General features: G+C 41.3%; 1 long non-coding RNA gene across 1 annotated transcript; it reads left to right on the top strand.

Annotated features, from left to right (window-relative positions):
* Positions 1-1,759: 1,759 nt before the first annotated feature.
* LOC108166468 (uncharacterized) lies at positions 1,760-2,820 on the top strand. Its single transcript, XR_001776829.1, has 2 exons — positions 1,760-1,891; positions 2,015-2,820. It is a non-coding gene; the product is annotated as an uncharacterized LOC108166468 (long non-coding RNA).
* Positions 2,821-5,156: the final 2,336 nt, after the last annotated feature.

Below are 5,156 nucleotides of genomic sequence, written 5' to 3'. Positions count from 1 at the left end.
AGTGGAGCTATAAAGGTTGAAAAAGGTTATCAAGTCTCATCAACATCAATATTTCCACTAAATAAGAGGCAAAAAACAAAATTGTTTGATAAAGGAAAAGCCTCTCAGACTCTGAGCCCAACAGCACCAAACTATATTATTATATTCTACAATTCATTTAATTTCACACAATTATCGCGGTAGAAGCCATTTGTTTGTTAAATACTTAATGAAACATATTTACCGTGTTTGATGTTTATTGTAAATGACGTATAGTCACAAAGAACGAGGTAATTAGTCCAAGTTTGTCGTTTATTGAATGTTCAGAAACTACAGCGGCTGTGATTCGCCAAGACAAAGACAAACAAAGGTAAAACAACCTGAACAGGTGATCAACTCTAAACCACTCGCACATTTTTACTCTTCGTCTCTCTCTGACGTTTAAGCACACCCGTTGCCTTGGCAACCGCCTGCGCTACACAATCCGACCAGAGATTATGTTAAAAACATAACATTCAGTCCGTTATGATATTAGGTTTGCAGGCTTGATATTTATTTTTGCGATTATTAATAAGCCTCTCATGAACACAGTGGTGATTGATTAGTTAATTTTAAATTTCTGCTCTGCCAGTTATTTTGGTAATGGAACCTAAAACGCACAGAATTGCGCAACACCTTGTTGAAACAATAATTACTGAGATTATTATTTTTGTTGGGTCATTAATTTGAACATGTTTTATTGATTTTTTTGTTGTCGTTCTCTGGCACGTCCAGCCAGAGCAGGACGTGCTGGCTTTCAGTTTGTTACCTAAAGCTGAGATCGACTCAAAATCTTCCGCGATCGACGTGTTGCACAGCTGCACGAAGAGTGCAGAAACAATATGAAATGGGAAAAAAGTTGTTTATTAACTGATTAAGTCGTGTTTTAGATTGTTCTTGAAAAACTAATTAGTCACGGCTGCACAGTGAACCCGTTGTTTTTTTGTTTTTTTACAGCGGACAGCCGCTCTCCTCTCTTGCAGGTACCGCGTACCCCCGCTAAATCTTTTAGGGGTGCGCAGTACCCTGCCGTACCCCCTTACTTTCACCACTGGTCGTGGGTCAGGAGGTGCAGAACAGCTCATCTTATTCAGCTTACAGCAGCATTTACCAACACCGTTCCAAAATGTTAAACACCACATTGTGTATCCTGCATTGTATGATCTGCTCTCAACATTCGAAATGTTACTGGAGCTGTAATAACATCACAATGCAACACGCAGGACTTATATAGTTTGTTTTTGGTCCAGACCTGTCATCTGTCCCACCACCGTCATTTCTGTGCAGAGAGACACCAAGTGTGACTTTGTTTACAAGTTAAGATCCACTAACAAAAAATCCCAATATGAAAGCTAACTACAACAAACAAAAAAAGTCAAGACCGCTTTTGTTCCAAATAAACGGACCAAAGGACTGGAGCTCTCAGAGAGAACTGAGGATCTTTGAGAATACCAGGAAGGAAGATAAAAATTTAAAAAATCTCAACACCACTGAGAGTAGAGTACATATTGTAAAGCTGTAAAAACAGTGCTAACTTAATAAAAGTGGTAATTTGGGAAAAAAATGCTCTTTCTTCTAGGCCAGTGTTTCCCAACACTGGTCCTGCAGACACACTGCCCTGCATGTTGAAGACGTTGCTCTGCTTTACTACGCCTGATTCAGCTGATTGCAGTTCAGCAATCAGCAACCTGTCAATTGAAATCACCTGGGCTGAAGCAAGGAAACGCCTAAAACACCTGGAGGACCAGGGTTGGGAAGCACTGTTCAAGGCAAACAAAACATGCAGAGGATTTCTGTCAGCTGTCCAGTGATCGCCAGCTACAGGTGGGAGAGGGAACAACTACAACTTTTATTCTCCAGAGCAACAAATAATGTACATACAATGTGTCATTTCACTGAAATATCTTTAAACCGTATGGATGTTATCTCTGAAACATCTTGGTACCTTGGTAACAGATCCACACCTGTTGCCTATCTTTGTCCTTTATCTCCACAGCCATGCTAATGTCTAATGGTGGAATCATGGTGTCAAACGGATCAGCAGAGACCCTGTCTAACAGTTTAAACTAATTTGTTTAGAGGCCCAGAGAAGCACCTGTCTACACAGAAGAATGCTGAGGACCAGAATCAAAGCAGTGCAGATTTTCTCTTTTCTGTCTTTGCCGGTGTCCCTGCAGGGCTGTGAGCCATGACTGATAACCCTGAGGAAGAGCAAACTATTTAAATTGKGCCGGTCTCCTCCTCCTCTCTATATGCGCTTCCTCACTCTGAGCAGCTCTGGTGTCCATTAATCATTTTCTTGATGTTGGCCTGTTATTTAACCGTTCCAAGCTAATCTGTACCTCATACACCCTGTTTCAACAAGGCTGCTAAAACTTTTTAATAACGCTGACAGCAGCTCTGACATTTGATGGATTATGGAGAAAATTTCAAAGGTGATGGAGAGAGGCAGAGGCAAGAGGAAGCATGCTCTTTCACAGCGCTGCAAGCAGAAATCCATTCAGTGTGATTATGAAAGCTCCATCACATGACAGCCTGAGCACTTAATCCTTGTTAACACTGCACTTAAAGACAGGACTGTTCTGAATGGAAGGCAGATACAAAAGGTGTGTAATATCAAGGCTCTGCTGAATTTCAGTAATTTACCACTATGTGCTGTACTTTTGGTATTCAATTTTAATTTTTCAACTCCCTTTTTGTGTCTGAATCTGTTTCATCTTGAATGGTCCTGTACATGAAATGTGTTTATTCAAATTAAACTGAATTGCCTAAGAAAAAGAGCCTATACTGCTCCAACATGCTGCCTTTATTTAATCTGCAGAAATGAGCAAAGACAAGTAATGGCAGCGTTTTGTTTCAAGCATAATTGCTTTGTGAAAGCTGAGAATACCTCATGAGATGCAGTGGTGAGAAAATTATCTGCAAAATAAGGAAAATAGAGCACTTTCATGGTGCTCTACCATCAAAGTGTTATATGGTAGAATTTAAACATTCAGGGTGACCTTTTCTTGCATCAGCGTTAAAATAACACAAAGTGTCTGGAACAGCCACAAGCTTAGTGGTAATTTTTACATGAGTAGAGACCAAACTGATAAATCTATTTTTCCAGTAATGCCAATTTTGAGAGGCAGGTCTACCTAACAATTTCAGAGCAACATCACATAATTTCCTGCCTTTCTACACCTGATTCAGCCGATTGCAGTTCAGCAAACACCTGCCAATTGAAATCACCGGGGCTGAAGCAAGGAAACTCTTAAAACACACAGGGCAGTGGTGAGAAAATGATCTGCAAAAATAAGGAGTCTGTGACCAGGGCTCACAGACTCTGCTGGGTCTGCAGCCCAGAAAAGGTGGAGCAGGTTCTGTTTGTCTGCTGCATGTTCCACATGTTATCCAGGGAGAAGATGTCTGAGTGGGACAGATTAGCACAGCCAGACTGCTGACGATAATTATGTAATGTTATTCCCTCATAGTCAAAGGAATATTGAAGGTAAAACAAATAAAATAAAACAATATGGACAATATGGCTGAAAAACATATCACGATATCCATGTCAGTAGATATTCATAGTTGCTGAATTGATTTTGTTTAAAATATTTTAATTCTGTCAAACCGGTGGTGTGACCTTTCCTGTTTTATCCACAGTTTTCACTAAATGCTGTTTTTATTTTAGAACAGTTATTAGGCTCAGTGACAAAACCTGAAACTGTTAGCACGCTGTTGCTAGGTAACCAAAGAGCGTGTTGGTTGATGCCATCAACCTCGCTCTGAAAAGCCTTTCCTTTGCCTACATCTCCCAGAATGCTGTGAGGTTCTGGATCAGAGTTCAGTGAATGTTCAATCAGATGTATTATCTGTTGATATTGATCACGTCTATTGCAAAATATATGTTTTATTGTCCAGTCCTATAACAGCACACTGGACCCGAAACAATGAAATGATCTGAAATGAACTGTTCAGTTACAGATTCGATGAAAACCTGGACTGAACCTAAACAGCTAACAAGCACCCAGTCATGTCTTCTCAGTGTGAAAGGTCAGTAATGAGTCAGTCGCTGGTTGGGGATGTTGGACAGGCTGCAGAGAGTAGCAAAATTGTCTGCATGGAGTTTGGATGTTTCTTTAAAATGTTCATTTACAAAACTCAACCACTGGGAAGTTCTCTGTAGTTTAATTTGAATTCCAGCATCAAAAGACAGGTAGCATGTAGCATCAGGCCTACCAACACATGCTGTACTGTACGCATGTTGGAGGGACTGCAGAGTTTTACCCCGAACCAGGCAGGAAGCAGGCAGGAAGCAGTCTCACAGCAGCTCATTCAGAGCATCTGAAGATCTGAAGATACTGATCCCCACTAACACAACACACACACACACATACACACACACACACGCGCGCGCGCGCGCAAACTCACACACACCAGACAAGCCCTATTTGATATCCACTTATCATACAGTAGCCACATTCAGGTGAATGAAATGTTTTTCACATGATAGTTGAACTGCAGTCCTGTTACACTACAAGCCAGAGCAGGCTTTAAGCTCTGCAGTCTGAAACCAACTGGAACTTTTTTAAGTTAGTGGATTATTTGGAGTAAAAAAAAAAAAAAACTGAAAAACATAAGAGATATTATAACAGCAATAATTGGCAAAAATTAAAGCTATCACAAAAAGTTAAACAGGTAAACTGTGTCCTGTTTTGTTTTGAAAAATAAAAATAAAATAAAATAAAACGGATATCCTCCAGGGTCTGTTTTACTGCGTTCCAAACTTCAGCCTGCAGTAAAGTAATTCAATATTACCGCCCCACATACCTTCAAAATCTGATAAGATCCCAGCGAGGTGGTCATTGACTGGAAGGTCCGACATCCTGTCTAATAGCTGCAGAGATTCCCGTCGCTGCGCTCCAAGGCAGAGGAGAAACGAAACGAGCTCTGAGGAAAACTCTGTGGCTCTCTGTCCGTCAGGAAATAACTCAACCCGGTCCGGAGACAAAATACTGTGCAGCAGATTCCTTCACTCCAGTTCGGATCTCGCTGCTCTGTCGGACTGCTGGACCGTCGGAGCCCCTGAGTGGCTGTGGGCCCTTCCCCCTGCTTCATGCACAGGGAGCAGCCGGGAGGGGTGGGAGGAAAAGGGT

This window comes from Poecilia reticulata, linkage group LG8, assembly GCF_000633615.1.
Source record: "Poecilia reticulata strain Guanapo linkage group LG8, Guppy_female_1.0+MT, whole genome shotgun sequence".
Classification (NCBI taxonomy): domain Eukaryota; kingdom Metazoa; phylum Chordata; class Actinopteri; order Cyprinodontiformes; family Poeciliidae; genus Poecilia; species Poecilia reticulata.
The sequence above is the reverse complement of the archived record's forward strand: the minus strand, read 5'-3'. Positions and strand labels throughout refer to the sequence as shown.